We start from the raw sequence: 23,774 nt of genomic DNA on the forward strand, positions 1-23,774 counted from the left end.
TTACATTTAAGAACACCATTTCATTCATATATTCCTGCTTAACTACCAAAAAAAGACATGGTTAGACTAATAATGAGGAGATAAATGTATCTACATTACCCTTACCCTACCCTCACTCATTAAATTCTATGAAATTCTACTGTTAGAATTTCAGTTCAGATGTCACTTCAATTGTGCATCCTTCCATCTTGACTCTTGTTTCCTTCTCTCCACACCCCCCTCCTTCCCAGGAGAGTCAGGTGCCCTACTTCTGTATTCTTACAGTACCTTTTACATATTGATATTATAACACTTACAACATTGTACTATAGTTGTTCATATACCAATCTGCCCCATTCAACTGATTTCCTAGGAGTCAGAAACCAAACCTTTTTCATCTGTCAATTCCCAGTATCTAGCCCAATGCCTGGAACACAGCCTGCTTTTAGTAAATATTTGTTAGACAAATGAATCAATGATTCAGACATTTAAAACAAGTTTATATCAGAATGTTAAGTAAATTTTCTGTATAAAAGAAGTTACAATTTTAAATGAGTGCAGCACTAACCCAACAGTGATATACACACTATTTACAAGGTTTGTATTAAAGAGAGATCCTTTCAAATACACAAGGTGCTCATAATCACAAAGTCATTACGCTGAAGGACAAATGATTTCCAAACAAAAAACGCTATCCTTCAATTTAAGCTTACAAAAGACAGAAGGAAGCACATGCAGCAGTTTGAAGCAATGCAATGGAACCATTAAAACCTAGGAAGCAAGACCAATGAAGTGAAACTGTGTTCAGAGATCAGGTGTTTTCATTTTAATGAATCCATAAGGAAATTGGGCCCTAGATCAGGGCTTAGATGCGTCAGTTCTCTCTACATGTTGCCGATCACAGAAGCAATCAACCAAGCAAACAACTCAACACAGTCAGCATGGGCAGTTTAGCTAAGCAACCAGTGAAAAAAATCAGTCAAACTGGTGGCTAGACATTAAGAAAACCAGATCAAAAGCAAAGAGTGGGGTTGAGATTTTCTTTTCATCAATCTTTCTATTCTACACATACAAAGACATAAAACAAAAATAACTGGAGATGTGTATTTGATGGCTTTTTCTAGCCATAAGTTATCACAGACCTCTCTGGATGACTGTGCCATACAACCTGAAAATAATAAGGTGCTTACCGTTCCCCAGTGTCTTTAGACTGACAGAAATAGCCTAGGAACCATTAACATGGATTAGTGTTTATGTACATAACCTTCTATGTATACACAACCTTCTGCAATATTATTTGGGTATATATAGCGTGTACTGCAACGGTGTATAGTGAGTTATCCTTATATTCTTTCCCACTAATTGAATGCTACGGTTCTTTAGGGGACGAACATAAGTGTGGCCACCCTCAAGAGAAACGTGCTCTCTCTTAGGTCTGGGGCTTGTAAAAGTGGGAGGTGGGTGTGATAAAGGGATAACAGCAAGTTAGAAAGGATGTATTTTCCAAAATGCTAACTAGCCTCTTAGTGTTCACATATCAGTACTAGAAGGGGCGATTTGAGACCACTTTCTACTTCTAGATAGGATTATATCCATAACATTTCTAATAAGAGGGGTAATCCTATTCTTAATATCCTCCAAAGAAGATTTAAAGGCTTTCATTTGTAACCTATGCCTGAGTTTTGACAACGCTTATAGTCAAGTCATTCTTTGTAGAGCTGACCTAAATCCCTCTTAACCCAGTAGGAATTCGTTTCCTCTGTGTGCTCCTTAGAGGAGCAAGCTTATCACCTTCTTCCATATAGTGTTTCAGATACTTGGCTATTAAGTCTTGGGTCTAGAGAAGGCCTGAGAGGGCTGGGATAAGCACTAAGCTCAATGGATCTTGATGCGGGCCTATGCTTGAAGGGTGGTCCTAAAAGTGACTCAATTCTCAGGGACCTCACAGTGACAAGCCACAGCTGCGGCAGATGGACTGCATGGGATTACCTCATCGCGGGTGCTACTGGCATCCTGGACAGGAAAATTCTTTGTGGGTGGGATTATCCTGCTCATTGCAGGACATTTAAAACGCCTGCCCCCATAACACCAACCCCACTAAATGCTAGTAGCATGCAGTCTCCAGTCACTGTTGGCAACCAGAAACACATTCTCCATCTCCACATTTCCCAGGTCCCTCATAGTGGAGTGAAACTGCCCCTGTTTCTTTGAGACCTACTGGACAATAACCCCTAGATTTACATTAATCAATTGGGTTACAATCAAATGGTTCATAGGTGCATATACACACACAGAAAGTCAACATTTTTCTTTGGTACATTTTAAATAGACTTGTACATCTTTGTCTCCATATTCTAGGTCTGTTACAAGCCAGAAAGGATAAAGTTAATAACAGTGATTACTGTTGCTTACTAATTATCTATTATCCATCATATTCTGTTTGCCATTTTGCATGAGTTACATTATTTAATACTTAAGAAAACCATATTTAGGAAGAATCAATATCGTCATTTTAAACACAAAGAAAATGAGGATCAGAGACAGCCACAAACTTGTCTAAAGTCATCCAGATGAGAATTAAAAGGACCAAACTGACATCTTTCTAACTCCAAAGTCCTTGCTATTTTCAGAATATCAGTCTGCTATATATGTTGTCATCTATTTATATATGTGGGTCCCATGCACAAGAAAAAGGTCTGACTGGAAGATAATAGTACACATGTGACAGGGGGTGTCACAAACATGAATAAGGTCACTCAGACTGGAGATAGTGGGGGGAGAAGATAGCCAGGGACAGCACCCTAGGAAAAATAGCAAAAGGAGTGGAGTCGGGGAAAGAAGGGGAAGAGAAATTTTCATAAATATATTTCTGTTGAAAGCTTGAGGTATTAATTGGGAAACTTCAGAATCACAACCTACATAAGACAGAATAATTACACTAACGTCTTACTACAGCGGTAAAGATGTTTAAAGGGATAATCTATAGAGCAAAGAGAGAAATGTAATGACCGATAAGTGTTTTCAAAAACTCCCTGTAATCATAACGATTTCTTCTACTTTGACTCAAGAGGTACCATCTGATTCTCAGCACAACATTAACATACTAATTCTAAAATGGTAGGAATTGTATACACTGCAAATGCTAGTAACAGTCTCTATTTCTATCTCCCAATAAATAAATATTATGCTTTAGGAAATCAAATTTTGGAGTCAGATGATACATGAAACTGCTCAGTGTTTTAGATATGTAAACATGAAATGCTTAACCTTTCTTTCTCAGGAAAAACTTAGGGTTTTTAAAATTTATTGATGACCTCTTAAAAGGGCTTTTACTTTCCACATGATATTAAAACAAAAGGAGGAAGATAAAAAACAACCCAGATTTTTGATTTTTAAAACTCTTTTGCTTCATTGTATGGTTAGTACTCTTTTCAACCACTTTAAATCTTTTGTGGCTGAAAATTATAAGAAAATAGTAAGTATTTAAGAAAAGAAAACAATAAGTAGATTACTGAGGGGATACTGGTAAAATCTGAGAGAATTCACTTGCAATAAATTTAGGATTGAACATGTGGAAGGAAATATGGACAGGGAGTACCGATCAGTTTGGCTAGAAAAGGATTCATGAAAAAAAGCATTAGTGATAAAGTTGGTTGTGGAGGACTTAAAATCTGAGTCTTGATCAACCTTAAGAAGGGCCACTGAAGCGTTGTGAGCATAGTAGTGACACTTGAAAGTCTGGTCCATAGTAAAGGTTATATAATAAGGAGGACTTATTTGGAGGCTATTACAATAGTGCTACAAGAGGATACTCGGGTGGAAAGAGCTCATAGAAAAGAGGAAGAACAGAGTTTGCATAAGAATCAGGATGCTCAGGGCCAAGGAGGGCAAGGGAAGAGGGCCTTTGAGGAAAGATGCCAAGGGTTGAGAATGAACAATTAAGACGTGGCAAAGGGGCTTCCCTGGTGGCGCAGTGGTTGAGAGTCCACCTGCCGGTGCAGGGGACGCGGGTTCGTGCCCCGGTCCAGGAGGATCCCACATGCCGCGGAGCGGCTGGGCCCGTGAGCCATGGCCGCTAAGCCTGCGCGTCCGGAGCCTGTGCTCCGCAACAGGAGAGGCCACAACAGTGAGAGTCCCGCGTACCGCAAAAAAAAAAAAGTGGCAGAGGAAAAGTCGTTAGATTATTGATCAGGGGGTCAGTGGCGAGCTTTGAGAAATTTCGCAAAGACTTTGGGAAAATGGAAGTAGAAAAGAGATACAACTTGAGATCACTGTCTAGCCACCTTGGCTTCCTAATGCTGTTTTAATGAACTTAGCATTGATTCTATGTGCTAAAATCTGCAAGCATGGACTATTCTACAAATAAAGTGTTTCTCGTGTCCTCGTGTTTACTTTGTCCTACATTCCAGGCACTACACTTATTCTCAAACCTTTGACTATTAGAAATCCATACCCCATCCCTAACCACGAGATCACTCATCTTTTAACATGAGCCTATTGCTCTGCAGTGTCCTCGCTGGGGCCGTTACTGAAATTAACATTTCATTCTCTGTGGTTAAAAATAGTACACTGTAATTTTAAAACTAATACAACAGCCAACAAAGACTGGTTACTGCCTGGCTTTTGTTTTGGGGAAAACATATTTTAGATCTTTAAGAGTTAAACTTACTAATAATTTTAAACAAAATAATTCTTATTCTTAATAACAGGGCTTCTCCTAATGATATAATAGAAGGGGCAGAGTTCACAGCTCTGAGTCCCCTAATCCTGTACGAGTTTGTTTTTTACCGTCTTCATGCCAGATCCTCTTTCTGGGCTGGCTAAGCCCAACACAGCGCTAGAATAATATGAACCCATTATGTCATCCTCAAAATACTAAATGGCCAAAACCAAACAGAAAAACAAAGGTAAAAGTGAACTTGTATTTCACTCATTATCAACTGATATTTTCCAAATACATTTCGTCCCATGAACTGGACCCTGTGTTTTTTTTTAAAGCACCTAAGTTATCGTAACCCTTTTAAAGTATCAGGAGGATAATTAGTGATTTTCAGGCTTGCTGTGTAAAGTTAGGGATCACTGCCCATGATTCCCTCAATTAACACTCACTTGCACTCACCCCCAAAATATAAAACAGGGAATGCTTTGGGTCACAAGGAATTTCTTTTGTAAGATTAGATGGGAAGCAGATGCTTTGATCTCTACAGAGAGCCAATTATGTACCCTAAATGAAGGCTCTTTTGGAATCAGAGGTTTAAGTTTCACTAAAATTGTCTAGGTCTATAAAAGAAACACTTATGAATACAATGTCTTTATTAGTGACAAAGTAAAATTCACGTTACTTCGGAAAAGGTAAAATTCAAGTTACCTTGAGAATTCTTGTTCCTATTTACTTCTGTATCATGAAATAGAGGTGAATGGATAGTCAAGAAATGAGATGAAAATAAAATGGAGATATATGAAAAAGAGTCAGCTTTTCAGTTGCTTTCAGGAAAAAAAGTTTTGTTTTTGTTTTGCTGAAACTTTCAAGATATAGCTATGATACGTTTCGCATAACTCATACTCAGTATCCATGTTCCACAAATATGTAGGATCATTGAGAAGTTCTACCTTGGCTGGACAGAGAAATTCCAGAGCAATAGCAAATTATGCATGTGAACACAGGTAATTAGTGAACAAAGGCCATTACTACAGTATTATATTTTCAACATACAGAAGAGACTGTGGTACCAATACAGTTATAATTTATAGTCACATGCTTTCTCATACTACATTTATGAGACTGCATATAGCGGGATTGATTTTATATACAAAGCATCCTGCTGGATGGATATCCCATCTCAGCCTTAAATGTTTCTGTCAAAGAAGTTTTCACAGTGTTGTCCCCTGACACCTGATCTTGATTCCTCCTCCCACCTTCTGTTCTCATATAGCATGTTTTAAAACTTTTTTTTAAAAAAGTATTTTCTAATGTTGAGCCTCACATCATTTATTCCTTGCAGAGCTCAAAGCTGTCACCCCAAGACCTGTCCTTTTTGGTAATAAGAATAATTGATTTCTGTCCCAGTGTATATTTCACTGTGTAATCTGGATCATTCTCAAGTGTCCCTTAGTTTTCTTTCTTTTCCTTCAGACTGAACATATCTAGTTAGGTTCACCTTTTCTGACAAACCTTGTTTTCTAAACATTTTATCACTTTGTTTCTCTGCCCGCCCTTCAATTTGTCATTGTCTTTTTTTTTTTAACAGCCCCACATAAGTGAAATCCTCTAGAGGGAATTTTAGCAGTAGCCAGAGAAATAGAAGATTTTTTTTTTAATTCACATTCTTCAAAGTATGTCACGATATACTGAAGATGAAATGTGATTTTCAAATGAACATGAATGTATAAAAAAAGCAACAGGATGGAGTTAGACTCTTCCCCCATTGTCCTCCCTCCCTTCATTTTATCTCTTTTTTAAGATTTAACTGAACACACCTTTACAAGTCATTCTTCTTACTTTGGAGGGTGGCCTACTAAAAGGTATCCACTCCAGTGACCTAAGAACTCTAAGTGTCTTCTGACACTTTCTCTGCCACCTAAGTGTAAACTCCTTCCTTCCTTCCACCCCTATCACTGTGGCCACCTCCCAGTCAGTCCTCCCTCATTAATATTAGCATGAGAAGTCACCTGTGTAATTTGTGTCTCCATAACAGTCAGATAGAGGTAAACTGTATATTTACATGTGTTTTCATCACAGGCTTCTCCCCATCCCAAGTTACAGCTGTTAGCTTTCCAAAGGAGGAGAAGAAAGAAATCGAAGGATAAATGAAGAATCTTACAGATGGAATCCTGGTTGAAGGCCAGCTGGATTTATGTCTCTTTATCCATAATGTGATCTAAGCCTACTGAATATTCAAAATATTGTTTAAATGAGGCTATGTTTCTGAAGAAGAGAAGACGTAGCTCCCTACAAATTATAACCTATGGAGGGAGGGCTATGATAAAAGAGAGAAATCAGCTTTATTCTCTGTAACCCCAGGAGGCAGAAGGCACAAGGCAGCAAGCACATACTAGCTCAGTTAAAGGAAGGCCTTCCTGATAATGGGGGGTCGGGAGGGTGTTAAAAGTAAATGTTTGCATCACTAGCAGCATTCAAACAGGGGCTGAATGAGATTGGCTACTGTGAGGTGCAGATGGAATTTATAAACTAACCTGGAGATTGGGCTGAATCAGTGGTTTCCGAATGTTGGTACTCAGTCTAGCTGTATCATCCAAGTGCTTAGTTAAAAAATAAATACTGAATCTTCACCCCCAACTATGACTCGGAATCCTTGTAGGTAAGACTGAGGAAATTGTTATTTAACACATGCCCATATGAATGTCTGAGCACAGCCAGGTTTACATCTTACTTCTAAGTCAAGATGACTTCTGAGATCCCATCTAACCTAGAGCTTCTACTGCTATCTTGATTAAACTATTAGGAGTTGAACGTATCATGTGACTCACCCCTGCTTTGATTTTTGTTATGCCAACTATTTGGGTCCCTAAGCCCCCTTGTTAAGGAGCTAAATATAGTCACATGGAGATAAATTACGGCTTAAAATACATGTGTGAAATATTGTTAGCATATTGGTAACTTCCTAATGTTAATTCCTGAAAATTAGAAATGCTAGGCATAATTTTTAAACATGTGGAAAAGGGAACCCACAGGAGAAACAGACTCTCAGCTCAGCAGGAACTGGGCCCACACCTACATCATTTCCCAGTACCTTATCCAACGCGTAGCACAGAGATGTTGTCTAATAAATATGTGTTTAACATATTAATAAGCAATTTAATTTAAAAGGTTACTATTACATCCAGGTGCTCTGGATAACAGCTGAAGGAAAAACTGTGAACAGCTAAAGTGCGAAATAGATTTACATTCACATATTAAACAAGTGTGGGACTCACAAATAAAAACAGTATGTGCATTGCAGTTAGCACATTGAAGAGCATGTAGCTTTGAAAAAAATCTCATATTTATTGAACCTCTTATGGATTGATTCATATCCAGCCTCATTTAGCAAAGGCTTTGAGGCAGCTATAAAAATTACCCAATGTAATGATGTGAGATACCACCTGTTTTTTAGCCTTTGGCCAGAAGATCAAGGTGTAATTTAAAAATAATAGCACAGGGAACTCTGCTCAATGTTACGTGGCAGCCTAGATGGGAGGGGAGTTTGGGAAAAAATCGATACATGTACCTGTATGGCTGAGTCCCTTAGCTGTCCACCTGAAACTATGACGACATTGTTAACTGGCTATGTTCCAATATAAAATAAAAAGTTAAAAAAAATACTGATCTCACTTGGGCTTTGGCTGAGCACGTCCGTCTGGTTTCATTATGATGAAGAACAGCAAATAATTTTCTTTCTACCAAAAGTAGACTCAAGTTCTTATTAAATATTATATTTCAACTTGTTTAGCTATGGCAGATTTAACAATTTGTTTCTTTTTTATAGAGGCCAAAACTAATAGTCCTAGGAAATATTTCTGAAATAAGGTTTTTAAAAGAAAAAAAATGTGTTAGAAGAAGAGCCCATAAATTCTTGACCTTTTATCTCCATTGAAAGGATCATTTCACTTCACTTAAGCCTTGTGGTTCACAGAAGTGTAAGAATGTACAACGAAAAGCATGAATACTTTTCTCCGTGAGCAGTGCAGAAGAACATGAAGAATAAGAACAGGCTCCTTTGAAGTGAGAGGTGAAGCAACATTTCATATCCCCAGCATGTCTCTTTCTAATAAAAAGGGTGAATAGAAATAAACGCTAGTACAAGATTTACAAGACCTTCTGTTTCTCAATTTTTAGAACTGTAAAGTACAACTGAAAAATGTGTCTCAAAGACAGATAAAATATAAAGGAAGAAATAATGATGTTAATAGCCTGTTGTGATGACTTCCTACTCTTATAATACGCTTAGGGTTTGCCAATAGAAGCTTATGAAAACAGTCTAGGAAAGTTAAAATTCTTTTTTAGTATTCTCTTTACAAATAGGTTATGAGGTCAAAGTTGCTTTGACACTATCAGTCAGAGTTTTTTATCTGGAAATGTCTGGAATTAAGCCAGTATTCTTTGACTTTGGTCTTTCACAATATAGAACAATGACAACCACTCTTCATGGAAGTAGGGATTGAAGTTGAAATAGAGCATTAAACTGTGAGAAATTTTAAAGAAATTTACATATTACATTTTAGTAAATCTTTAAAATTCTCTATCCTATTGCAGCATCTGACCACCCTAGAACAGATTATAGCCAGAGTATAATCTAATAATCCCCAAATCCTGCAATATTATAAAAATTGAAAGTTACTTATAGAAAAAAAATTTTTTTCTGAAAGGCTATCTATCATATTAATTATACCAAATACTGTAAACTGATGTTATCAGAAAAACACTAATATATTTAAAATATTTTTAAATTTCAAGGTGCAATTTAAATACAATAAAATGTTCCAAGTTTGATGAGGTTTTTCAGATATATACATCTACGTAACCACCATTCTAATCAAGATTTAGAACATTTCTATCACCCTAAACATTCCATGCTCCTTTGCACACAAACCTCCCCATCTCCCCATCTCCTACACATAACCCTCAGGCAACTACTAATCTCCTTTCTGTCTTTCTGTCACTACAGATTAGTTTTGTCTGTTCTAAGATCTTTACAAATGGAGCTATAAAAAGTGTATTCCTTTGGGTCTGGCTTTTTTGCTGAACATAATGTTTCAAAAATTTATCCATGTTGTTAACAATGTATCAGTAATTCTTTCCTTTTCATTGCCAAATAGCATTCCATTGTAATAAGATACCACAATTTATGTGCTCATTTACCTATTGTATTTGATTTGTTTCCAGTGTTTGGTTCATGATTATATCTGTTACTAACATCATATCTAAGTCTTACTGTATTTCTCTTAGTTGTACAATCTTAACTACACGTTATCTTTCTAATAATTTAAAAGACATGCATTTGGTATACAGATTTCACATGCAAGTAATGTAATAAGATATGAAATAACTTTCTACAAGTTATTAAATAAGAACTTTTCCTCTTTCAATGACCTTTCAGTTAGTTTTAGACTTTTAAAATTTCTTAGAAAAATATCACAATATTTAAAGAACTTGAATGTACTGCCTCTTGTAATTTTAAATTTCTTATCCTTTTGTTGTTGACAACCTTCTGTACAATTTTAATATACATTAAAGCATGTAATTCATTCCTAGTCACATTTAGTAAACGTGCTAACCACACAGTTCATAACTTGGTGAACTTGAGGGATGGATAATGCTGTCATATAAATCACAGGGTCAGCATATAAGTTTTCCATCATGTTAAGTATGTTTTATAACAGAGGAGGCTGATATTTTCAGCAAATTTCCATTTCTTTCTGACCAGTGCCCCCACTCCAAGTCCCACTGTAAGAAAGAATATACATAACATTTGGAGGATAGTAGACCCTAGCTTGGGAATGTGCTATTAACCACCAACTATATTTTTGTCTCTTTAAACATTTCTAATTATGTCTTAGTGATAGAGAGTCTTCTATTATAACATTGGGTCAACTATGTTTGTTTATCTAGGTGTATAAGAGAGAACACACAAATGAAACTGAATTTAGGAATTAATTATGTTTTATTCCTCATCAGTGCTTTAGGTAGAAACTCTGCCTTATGAAAGTCCCGTTATTTCACTGACTGCAGAAAATATCCCTACTGGCCTCTCAGGAAAGTGGAGGAGAGGATAAAACCTGTAATGATTGGTTAAACGCAAGTCAGTCAGAAATATTCCTTGAATAACCACTTTCAATGGAGCATTCACCATATAAGCAATTAGAATAGAATAGAAACAGTCTCCAAATTCCTCCTGAATCTTAAATCCTGTGGATTCACATAACTGTAAAATGATAATGCATACAAAGCTACACTAAACGTGTCCAAATTAACAGAGCACAACATTTCACAGGGCTTGCAAGGCTCTTTACAAAGTCCCTCACTTTTCTTTATCATATCCTTTGTAATTCATGAACTCAGATTCTGCCTTTCTAACATTTAAAATGATTCTTAAATCCTTACCTCTACGACTCTACACGTGCTGTTCCCTCTGCCTGGAACTCATTTCCACCTTGCTTTTTCAGGACTCTATTTAGACTCCACCTTACCCAAGAAGCCCTATCTGAAGTCCTGCATCTGGGTTACATGCCACTTTTATATGCTTCCATCAGCCCCCTTTAGCTGCTATTTATTTCACTTTATTACTGTTTCTTGGCTTCTTAACAGTCCCCCAGCAGTTGCAGGCTCTGTGAATGCAAGAATCAGGCATATCTCAATCTCTGTTGTATTCCCAGTGTTTATTACAGGGCTTGGCACATAGTGGATACCTCATAAATATTTGTGAGAGAATGAGTGCATGAATGAGGTTGAATACATTATGGAAGAAATAGAGAATAACAGAGTGATTGCTTAGTTTACATGAATTAAGGCAGGCTTCCTGAAATAGGTGAGGTTTGGTCCAGATTTTGAAGAGAATGAAAACTAATAATCAGTGGAGAACAGACTGGTGTACTAGGTTGTATAAAAAGGATGTACAAAAGTCATATTCTAAGAATTGGAAAAAGATTAGCTTCCCCCCGACCAAAAAAAAAAAAAAAAAAGACTCTAAGTGGAAAACTAATGAGAAATGGAGTTGAAAACTTAAAAAAAAAATCAGTGGTAGTTGATAAATGATTTTAAGCGCTATAGTCAAAGATTTATATTAAAAAACAGTAAGTACATCTTTAAATAGATGGAAATCACGTTGAAATAATTTTTGAAGAAAAATATTCATATTATTTAATCATGTTTGTAAATGAAAATACTAATGCTAGGTAAACATGTATATTTGTGTAGACTGCAGGTCATAAAAAAAAAGAGAGTATATGGCATTTCCACTGCAAAAGGGAGAAAATTTTTCAGCCCTGTTCTCCACAGCTTACCTCTAGCTAGAGGTGTGTGAAGCCTTGGAGAGCAGCCTCAGGGTGCCACTGAGATACTCCACAGCAACACAGTGTCAGTTAAAATGGACACCAGTAAAGCAGAAGCTAGTGGTCTGAAAAGAAACATTCTGTTCATTCAATAAACCTGCTCTCATCTCATTTTCTTAAGGCTTTAGGATTCGATTAAGTGTTAAGGGCTGCACAGGGAGAAATCTGGGTTCTGATTAGACAATAACCAGGTCATTAATTTTTTATATTTACATATAATGTTTCTGAAAACTAGGTTTCAAAAGCTCTGGAAAACATAATGTATTCAAGTATCACATTGTGTCTCACTGATTTATCCTTCGTGATCAAATAAATCTGGAACAAAGAAATGCATGGCCTAATCACTGAATTAAATAGCACATGTATGAAGTGTATGGCTGTATTGTGTAAATAATTAACCACTACTCAATGATTATGTTAACTAGGGCATACTAGAGTGGATAAGATTAATGAAGACTTTGCTTACAATTTAAAAGCTTCCCTACCAACAGCTCCTTTCACTCTATTAGAACAAAGGATCTTTGCAATTTTTACATTAATAGTCTCAAACCGGAAATATTTGGATCCTCTCCAATACTGATGCTCAGAGCCCTCATAAAAGATCAATATCTAGTGAGCATGAGTACAATGAACATTTGAAAGGATGAAAAACCAAGCACACCAGAGAAGCAGCATGCTGTGGTCGAAAAGTGGCCATGACAGAGTCCTAGAAGGCTGAGTGTTTATTTCATTTTTGCCATTTGCTGGCTGTGAAATTTGGGCAACGCCTTTTAATTTCTATGAATCTATCTGCACAACTGAAAAGGAAGGAGAATAATACCTATTTCAAAATGCTTTGTGTAAAGTATATAATACAGTGCTACGGACAAAGCAGGTGTTCAATTAATACGTAGTATTAGTGGTAGTTGGATCATTATCAAGTGTATTTTTTCACTAGTCTCTTTGAACAAAAATATACCTTGTAACTTCCATTATGCTGGTATAAAGTATTCCTATGATAAATTATGTAATTTATTAACATATCTCTGCACCATGGGTCACTCAGAATCAGAAAGTTCCAGAGTTGGAGGAAAGTGACTAAAACATCTGTTTTTTCTCTATTGACATCACAGAGAAGTTTTTCTCCCAGTCTAGAAATATTTCCAATGCCCCATTACTTGCTTCTCCCCAAATACAAAACTTTCAGAGGTTTAGACAGGAAAAGTAGCAAAGTATTACTGTTCTTGGGGTAGATTAGGTCTACCCACTCTGTCTTTGGGTAACCTTTGGGTTGTTTTCCCAAATAATCAGTTGCCCAGGAAGCTACAACAATGCTCGCCCAATCACTGAATGGGCTGATGTCACTCATCATTAAAGTGATTCTCCAGTTTATAGTCCAAACTAATTCCATGCATTACTGCATCTTTTCAGGGAGTTGGGCACTGCCCCACGCACTGCTGGCTTCGTGGTGAAATTGGCTGTGTGGTACCTCTTGAACCTTGCATATCCTTAGGAAAAATGTCCTGCTGCCATGATTCTCCTGGCTAGGACCAAAGTTTTCATATTTCCATGGACAAATGTTTACTGAAAGGAAAGGATTGGGGACAGTGCAAGAGCTTTGGATCCAGACAAACCTAAGGTCAGATTCTTGTTCTACAACATACTGACTGTGTGACCACTGACAGCATCCTGGAGTCTTAGTTTCCCATACTCTAATATAGCTAATCCATAGCACTGTCATGAGGAATAACTAAAATCACAAACCCAAAATACCTACCATAAGACTATTTTTCTCCCTGTCCTCACACCTCCAGGTCCCCCACAAAATCATTCTTAGTTTTTGTTAGCAAATTTTATGAAGTCCCTCTAAGCCAAATTTCACACCACACACACACACAGACACAGTTGTGGAAAGGTAAATCATCCTCATGCTTTAAACTGTTTATGTGAAACCTGGTAGAATCCTTCAGTAGTAACTTTCTCAAGTCCTCCTATCTGTCATTAAAAGAATCCTAGCGTTAAGGATTTCCTTTTCTTCTGAACAAGGAAAACAGTCTAAAACCTTTCTCAAATGATGAATCAGAGAAACTGAGTCAGCAGTACACACATATACACTCATACACACACAGGATATGAGTTCTCCAAGTCCCTAAACTCAACTAAGAGAGCCCACGATTTACTTAAAATTGTTAAAATGTGCACTTAAGAGATGAAACTAAGGACTCCTTCCCTAAAAATGGATGCAACATAACACAGTGTAAAAAATGAGTCAGTCACACCTGAATTTAAATCTGGATTTGCCATTTACTAATTCTGTAGCTTTGTGATACAGCAAGTAGATGTCAAACCATTTTATATGCATAAAGGAGATAATATCTATCTGTTGTTAAAATTAAATCAGATCTGTATAACTCATCTAATACAGTGCCTGGAACATAGTAGGTGCTCAATAAATGGTAGGTATCGGGGGGGCGGTAATTATCACTAGGAAGCCTAGTTCCCTTAAATAGTCTCCTAAATTGTTCATAAATACATACAAAGAACATATGCAAGTAATCCTAGCCTGCTCTCCCCATGCCCTTTTCTACTGATGAGTAGGCACAAACAGTCTACAATGCTTCCAGGACACAATCATAGTAAATTGAAATCTCCCTCCTTGTTCTGTATCTGATGTCCAACAGAGCATGTTCATTCCCTCTGTCACAGGGAAGCCTTTCAAACATCCAATGGCAGCCTCCATGAACCCCCTAAGTCTTTTCTCCAGGCTAACTATTCTTAGTTCTTTCAATAGCACTCATATTTCAGGGTTTCTAGACATTTCACTGCTGGTCATATTTCTACAGAGGAGTTACTAGATCTAAATAGAGCTACATTCTATATAGTGAGTGAAAGATTAACTTGGGAAAAAAATTCTCTAAGAAGATAATTTAATGGGGGAAAATCCCCCTATCATGCTAAAAATACACCATCTTTTACTGAAGAAATGGTTTTGGCAAACAATTTTTAGAACTAAGAAGTAGGTACCTTTAAAGCTCCTGTTGGCTTGTGTCTGTGGCCCTCCTATTGCCCCATCAGGATGCTGCCAGGAGCAAGATTTCTAGCTTCCACCTGTCCTAGCTTTTAAAATACTTTTCAGTCTTCTCAGTGTACACTGCAGGAGATTTCTTTTCTTTTCGGTACTGCATAATCACTCAATGTTTGCAAGTTAATTTTCTAAGCAAGATAACTTCTTAAAAGCAAATTTAAGCTCAAGAGAATTAATGTTGCTCATCTTACCTACTCTGGAAATGATTAAATGTAGCCTAACCCTCCTACCGTGACAAAATTTAATAACCTTGGCTGCACTATAAATAAGGAGTACATTAATCCTAAATCACTACTGTCTTACATACATAGAGTTATATATTTGGGTTAATCAGTAAGTATGTGCATAACTGCTTTTTTTCTTCATCCTCAGGCAAAGGACTGATAAGTTAGTTTGCACAGGTTAAACGATGTGAATCTTGCATCACGTTTCCCAAGCCTTTATCATTATCATACACATTTTAGCAAAAAGAAAAATAGTTTCTCTAATTCCAAATACTTCTTGTTATCATGCACATGGCTGAAAAATTAAAAGACTTGGAGCGTTTTGATAGTTAGACTGACCAATAGGATTTTTTGGTAAGAGTTAATACTTGCCATGCCCGCTTTAAAAGCCAAAAAACCTTGTGCTCACGATGCACTGAGTGATTTGATGTTCTCACGGTTTTATTCTTCTTTTAGATTTGTTCTCATGTAGTTGAGATAGTGATGAACCAAGCAGATCGACATTAGACGTTACGCACGGGAGAAAAATTCAGCTCTAGAGACAACAGTCCACAACTGGTCTTTATCTTAACAGCACTGCCATCAGCCTAACCCTATTTTGCTTTCATCATTTAATGCTTTTCAAACAGTGTACACAACTACAATGTGGATCATGTGGATCATATGTATTTGTAATACCCTATCCCAAGGTTAAACTTTTATTTATCTACTTATCTCCAGTCTTTCTTCTCCCTTGTCATTTTGATCTCTTTAACATTTTTGACATTTCATGTTTAATCTCATTGAACATTGCTTTCTTTTCATTCAAGGAGAGCTTCAGATGTTTGTCCTCTACATTGCTGAACTGATAAGTCTGTCCTTCATTATATCTATGGAAATATAAACCTGGTATTTATTTGTATTAGCGTCTGTTCTTATTGAGGGTTAGTACATTTTCACTTCATCTTGCCCCTCAGTCTGCATTCTCATTTTGATAGGAAGTGGTGTAAACTAGATTTTAAGTATTTTATTTTATTTTATTTTAATTGGAGTATAACTGCTCTACAATGTTGTGTTAGTTTCTGCTGTACAACGAAGTGAAACAGCTCCCTCCCTCTTGGACCTCCTTCCCATTCCCCCCCACACACACCATCCTGCCCATCTAGGTTTTAAGCATTTTAGGCTTTTGAGACCGAGTACCAGAATTTGGTTCCAGCTATGCGTCTTACAATTTTTTTCCTCTTGGCCAAATTATTAAACTCTAAAATCCTCAGTTTTCTTATCTTTAAAGTGGGGATTCTACTGGTATTTATCCAAAAATTAAATGACACTGTGCATCTTTTACACTTAGCACAATGACTAACATATAATAATAATACAAAAGGAAAAGATTGCCATAAATATAAATAAGTCCCCATCCTTACCTCATAGAGGAAATGACATTTAACCTTGCTAAAAAATAAGAAAATTTCTGAAATGTTCTGCCATTTCCTATAATGAATAATTTTATGAGCTTTGCAATTTTTTTTTAATGTTTTTAATGTACCACTTCTCTCTTCTTTACTGTGTCTACATTGCCCTTCTCCTGTCCTCTCATCCTTAAATGATGAATGAACTTTTTGACACTGTGAGATATACTATAATTATTTTTCTCCAGCCATAGAAAAAATCTATACCTGCCCACTCCTTCTCACAGGATTGATAAAGGATTTCACCTCGTTTATGAGTATAGTTCATTTCTTTAGGAAGTTCGGAAAGGAACTACTAAGAACTTACTATTACCCTGACTTAATCAGTTTAATACAGAAATGCTTTCCATGATTATCAAGTGTCTTTAAACCTTCAGAGAATTTAGTACTCCTTTATATATAATATATAAATATGTATTATACAATATGTATACATTAGAAAATCCATTACAGTGAGGTCATAGGAAATTATTTTCATATTTCTAATAAACTACATCAGTGAAAGCAAATGAGTTTGTCAAAACTGTACTGACATAATAAAATCTTCCTTTGGTATTTTATATTGGGTTCATCCTTGTATTTGGAGTCTTTATTTTATACTTTGCTACTTCATTCCGCCAACGTGTACCAAGTTTCCTCAAAGAACATGAAGTCAATATCTTGAATCATTTTTATAAAGATACATAACACTTGGGCACCTAATGTTAAATTTCTTATCTTTTGTCTGAATGTAAAAAAAATCCTCTATAATGAGACAAAAAGATTAGAGACCCAGGAAATTTGCAAAACTTACTAAAATATCTACATAACTGTTATATCATACTTTCTAAACATAATAAGTTCAGAAAATTAGGCCACGTGGAAACAAAAGAATACAAGCCTCTGTTTGAGAAGAGAAACTATGAAACAAAGATTATTAATTTCTCTTTAAACAAGGAATTAATTTTAGTTAAATAGAAATTATGAAGAAAATCACTTGGACCTAAAATTATTTTATTTATATACTGTGCTATACATTGTCTTCTCTTACTGAGAACAAAAGCCAAGCAATAAAGAATATGTATGACCCAGTGAGCTAAACAAAGAACCTATTTGTTTTGCTCTCTAATAAGTCTGACAGGAGTTTCAAGTCAGATTACATTTCATTATGTTCTTTCTATCATATTTCTATCACATTTGTCACAAGAGATAAGAATTCTCTAGCTGATAAATTGTTTTACTCCCAAGCCTGTGTTTACCCATCTGAATTGTTATAAAACATGACTTGGATGTTTGTAGAAAGTCATAAAACATGGTCAGTGTAGGATAGTTCACAAATTATACTTATTGTTAATCATTTCAGATATGAGGGAATTAAAATGAATTCAGAGTTTTCTTGTTTATCTTCTTCCTGCCAAAAACTAAACTCTTTATTATCCAGCTCTATGAAAATCTTAGTATAATCCCTGCTGTTTGAGAGGGTCAATCTGCTAACTTTCTCTTATTAAGATTTTAATAAAAGTCCATTGAACAGTATCTTTTTTTTTAACCTTTCACTTTGTTTTTATTAGTGCCCAAATAATAATAATTATTAAATATTCCTTAGTGCCAGAAATCTTGACAGGATGTATACAAGTTTGTTGTTGGTGTTCTGATGATTTGAAGCTTCTAAGGAGTTTTAGTGTCAGAGGCAGTTCATTGAACAGTGTCTTAACCTAAAACATGATTCAAAACTTTGTTTCTTCCTGTCAATTCTGCTCTACTAATATGAAAAACTCAATGCATCCATTAATAATTTTTGGCCATTTTCCATTCAATCAAACAATAGAGATTTCTAATCATTAGGATAAGTGTATATAATGATAGAATAAACTGAAAAATAGAAGATGATTATGAATGGAGTTGCATTCATCCTAAAGTCATATCACTAATTTGAAGTTTCCATTCCTTTGCCTGACTTGTTTCTGTATACTCCTATGACACCACTGCATAGACTTAACCTCTCAGAACCACTTTGTCAAATGTGAATGAATTTTGACTGAAGCAAATAGGAAAAAAATGTTAAGCTTCAAAAATAATCCTCCCTAAAGTATACAATATATTTTGCTTCTATAACACCAAAACACAGATTGATAAAAATCCAAATATTTTCATTTCTTCAGTTTTTTTCATTATAAAGAGTTTATGATGACCAAGACTGAACATTAATTATAAATTAGAGTATAGTGCTAGAGGCTGAATCTACTCTCACTTAACAATATCTATTTCTGGGCCCATAATTTGCATGTCCATTGCATAACATCTGGTTGGTTTGATCAGTACTCTGCCATTTTGATTGAAAACAAGATTTTAAGAGGTGAATTACTGCACTGGATACATTTGGTATGGAGTGTCCTCTTGGGGAAAAATCAGAGGGATTTTTAAACTAATATTGTTTTGTTCAAAATATGAAATGGAGATGTGGTTCATAACTGTATAAATGAGGTAAGCTGGAGTACCTGAAAGACCATAGGTCTTCAGATTTTTGATGATTCTTTTTCCTTTGACCTTTGGGAGCCAAGGGATGTTTATTTCATGTCTGTGATCTTAAATAGGGTGTGGGCACATTGTCTGAGGTCAGAGATAAAGTGATACTTATGCTTTAATGAGGGACAGCTAATGAAGGTCAAAATGGGTTCCCCTCCCTCCTTCCCTCTCCTCCTTCCTTCTTTCCTGCGCTCTTTCCTCCCTTCCTTTCCTTCCTTCCTTCATAAACCTTACCTTTTATGAATTGGCCTGGGCCTCATCCAGATTAATAAAATATCAATTTAAAAATAGCTATACATTCTTTACTCCTCCAAACGTTTCCAATTAAAAGTTTTTCTCATAATCACGTATAAGCTTTTCCTTAACCATACCATATTTTATCACTTACAATGTCAAATAAGGCACTAGCTTTTTGGAATTTCCTTAAAGTTTTGCAACAGCAAATACCATAGGAGAGCATGGTGCATCATATCTATTTTAAACTTCCCAGGACTGTTCTGCTGATGAATGTTCATAATTCCAGGCAAAGTTAATGGAAGGAGGGAATTCCCCTTGAGAAGAGAATAAATGTAGGGGAGCCATTGGAACACAGAGTATGGTGCTTCAGTGCAATTAAGTCTGGAGTACCCTACTGGATATCAGAACCGCACCTGTCATTTGGTATTCCAAAAACACTGATAGTATTCATGATTGTTCTGAGGGGAAATAAATTATTCATTTGCCAAAGTCTGATTACCACTTGAAATGATATTCTAAAAATCACCCATGTGTATTGAAAAGAAAAGCAAGCAGGAAAACAAGGTAAAAATGCAAGATTAATTTTCCTTTAAAAATAATTTATGCTGTTTCTTATGACTTGAATAATACCTATCAAAAGCAATAATGTATTAACATATACTAAAACTTCAGAGCAAGCATAAGGAGTCTTAATATTGCATAGTTTACTTATTCAAAAGTTATTTTTCTCTGATTCATTGTTATTAAATAGAATAAGGTCTCAGATACCTTAACTATGAAATAGGGATAATTAACAGCACCTTTCTAACTAGTTTCTTATGAAGATTAAGGGACTCAATACATGGAAAATAATTAGAACAGTCCTGGACATATTAACCACTTGGTAAATAAAAACAATAAAAATATTATTATCTGCTGTGATCATTAAGGCTCATCATAAAGACCCAATTCTCCTTTCTTTCCAGACAAGATAGGATTGTATTTTCCTACCCCTTTGACATTGGATGATTTCATTTGGAGGTGGGAAGGAAGCAACTATTATAAATTCCAGAATTATTTCTTGGATGACAAGGTGGATTACAAAACTGCTGAAGAAGGAGTTGGAGAAATGGCTAAGTTCAGTGTTGGGTACGGTGTTTGCGTTAACCCTGGACAACCAGGTGGGAATGCCTACCATTCAGCTGGATAAATAAGTCTGGAGTTGGATGCAGATTTGAAGTCACCAGTTTATGTGACTTTTGGAATCATGGGGCTTAAAGGAATCACCTAGGAAGTGGTTACAGAGAAATCTAGAAGAGCAATGTGTGAGGATCAAAGTCTAAAGAACTTCAGAACTTGAAAGGTAAACTAAGGAGGGATGAGAAAGAAGATTGAGAAGACTGAGCAAAAAGACTTTTCTGACATAGACAAAGGTAGAGAGAAAACCAGAAGAAAGGGATGGCACAGAGGTCAATACGGCAAATAAAGTTTTAAAAAGTCCCATAGCCATTGAAAACACTCAGTTACTGCCTGGGAAAATAGCTCCTTTCAGTGAATATGCATACTGCTCAATTTACGGCCGCAAAATCTTCAGTTTCTTAAATTCATCCATAAGAAGACACTGTGTCAATTTTGAATATGTTGCTATTTAGTACACCACCTCCTGGCTGGATTAAATTCCAACTTGTTCTGGTATAGAAACAGACTGTAACACAAGTAAGAGGGTGAAAGAGAGAGATTAATGGTGCAGGTTTTGCTGCAAACATTTTGAAAGTGGATGTGTGAAGCTCTCAGATTTCTCATCTGCCACCTAAAGAGGATAAATCATTTGTGTTGAATAGGTACAGACATGTTTTTTCATCTCCATAGCTCTGACTGTGAAGATGATATGACTGTTCTAGATGCAACAGTGGGTTGTCCGTGAACCAAGACTCCAAAAGTCACTTCTCTTAGGTACTAATCAGAAATCAAGTACTTCAAATGTGAGGAACATGGTAAAACAAATGCATGAACTATATGCATTTATGATGCCATTTGGGGGGTAATTTATAACTTGTGTTTTGTGGTCTGAAACCTATTTTATTTGCCATAAGTTTAAATAGTCTTTTACTCAAATAAAATGGAATATGTGGTTTTCAAGTCACCAGTTGTATATACATATATACATGTGTATATATATCATACATATATATTTTTCTTCACTGAACAGCTTGGAACTAGAGAAGCAAAATTAGTTAATTAATAAATTATACTCTGTTAAACTACTAGAGCTAATCAATGAATTTGGTAAAGTAGCAGGATACAAAATTAATGCACAAAAATCTCTTGCATTCCTATACACTAATAACGAAAAATCTGAAGGGAAATTAAGGAAACACTCCCATTTACCATTGCAACAAAAAGAATAAAATACCTAGGAGTAAACCTACCTAACAAGACAAAAGACCTGCATGCAGAAAACTATAAGACACTGATGAAAGAAATTAAAGATGATACAAACAGATGGCGAGATATACCATGTTCTTGGATTGGAAGAATTAACACTGTGAAAATGACTGCACTACCCAAAGCAATCTACAGATTCAATGTAATCCGTATCCAACTACCAATGGCATTTTTCACAGAACTAGAACAGAAATTTTCAAAATTTGTATGGAAACAGAAACGACCCCAAATAGCCAAAGCAATCTTGAGAAAGAAAATGGAGCTGGAGGAATCAGGCTCCCTGACTTCAGAGAATACTACAAAGTTACAGTAATCAAGACAGTATGATACTGGTACAAAAACAGAAATATAGATCAATGGAACAGGATAGAAAGCCCAGAGATAAACCCACACACCTATGGTCATCTTATCTTTGACAAAGGAGGCAAGAATATACAATGAAGAAAAGACAGCCTCTTCAATAAGTGGTGCTGGGAAAACTGGGCAGCTACATGTAAAAGAATGAAATTAGAACACTCCCTAACACCATACACAAAAAATAAACTCAAAATGGATTAAAGACCTAAGTGTAAGGCCAGACACTAGCAAACTCTTAGAGGAAAACATAGGCAGAACACTCCATGACATAAATCATAGTAAGATCCTTTTTCACCCACCTGCTAGAGAAATGGAAATAAAAACAAAAACAAACAAATGGGACCTAATGAAACTTCAAAGCTTTTGCACAGCAAAGGAAACCAAAAACAAAATGAAAAGACAACCCTCAGAATGGGAGAAAATATTTGCAAACGAAGCAACTGACAAAGGATTAATCTCCAAAATTTACAAGCAGCTCATGCAGCTCAATATCAAAAAAACAAACAACTCAATCCAAAAATGGGCAGAAGACCTAAATGACATTTCTCCAAAGAAGATATACAGCAAACACATGAAAGGATGCTCAACATCACTAATCATTAGAGAAATGCAAATGAAAACTACCATGAGGTTTCACCTCACACTGGTCAGAATGGCCATCATCAAAAAATCTAGAAACAATAAATGCTGGAGAGGGTGTGGAGAAAAGGGAACCCTCTTGCACTGTTGGTAGGAATGTAAATTGATACAGTCACTATGGAGAACAGTATGGAGGTTCCTTAAAGAACTAAAAATAGAACTACCATATGACCCAGCAATCCCACTTCTGGGCATATACCCTAAGAAAACCATAATTCAAGAAGAGTCATGTACCACAATGTTCATTGCAGCTCTATTTACAATAGCCAGGACATGGAAGCAACCTAAGTGTCCACTGACAGATAAATGCATAAAGAAGATGTGGCACATATATACAATGGAATATTACTCAGCCATAAAAAAGAAATGAAACTGAGTTATTTGTAGTGAGGTGGATGGACCTAGAGTCTGTCATACAGAGTGAAGTAAGTCAGAAAGAGAAAAACAAATACCGTATGCTAACACATATATATGGAATCTAAAAAACAAAAAAAAAATGGTTCTGAAGAACCTAGGTGCAGGACAGGAATAAAGACGCAGACACAGAGAATAGACTTGAGGACACGGGGAGGGGGAGGGGTAAGCTGAGACGAATTTAGAGAGTGGCATGGACATATATACGCTACCAAATGTATAATAGATAGCTCGTGGGAAGCAGCCGCACAGCACAGGGAGATCAGCTTGGTGCTTTGTGTCCACTTAGAGGGGAGGGATAGGGAGGGAGAGTGGGAAACGGAGGGTGGGAGGGAGAGGCAAGAGGGAGGAGATATGGGGATGTATGTATATGTATAGCTGATTCACTTTGTTATACAACAGAAACTAACACACCATTGTAAAGCAGTTATACTC

The 23,774-nt window shown here is 36.1% G+C and overlaps 1 protein-coding gene across 2 annotated transcripts in view; it reads right to left on the reverse strand.

Annotated features, from left to right (window-relative positions):
* The window catches only part of MAGI2 (membrane associated guanylate kinase, WW and PDZ domain containing 2), a 1,334,711-nt gene that overhangs the window by 651,188 nt on the left and 659,749 nt on the right, over positions 1 to 23,774 (reverse strand). The window lies entirely within an intron of this gene.

This window comes from Phocoena phocoena, chromosome 9 (assembly GCF_963924675.1).
Source record: "Phocoena phocoena chromosome 9, mPhoPho1.1, whole genome shotgun sequence".
NCBI lineage: Eukaryota > Metazoa > Chordata > Mammalia > Artiodactyla > Phocoenidae > Phocoena > Phocoena phocoena.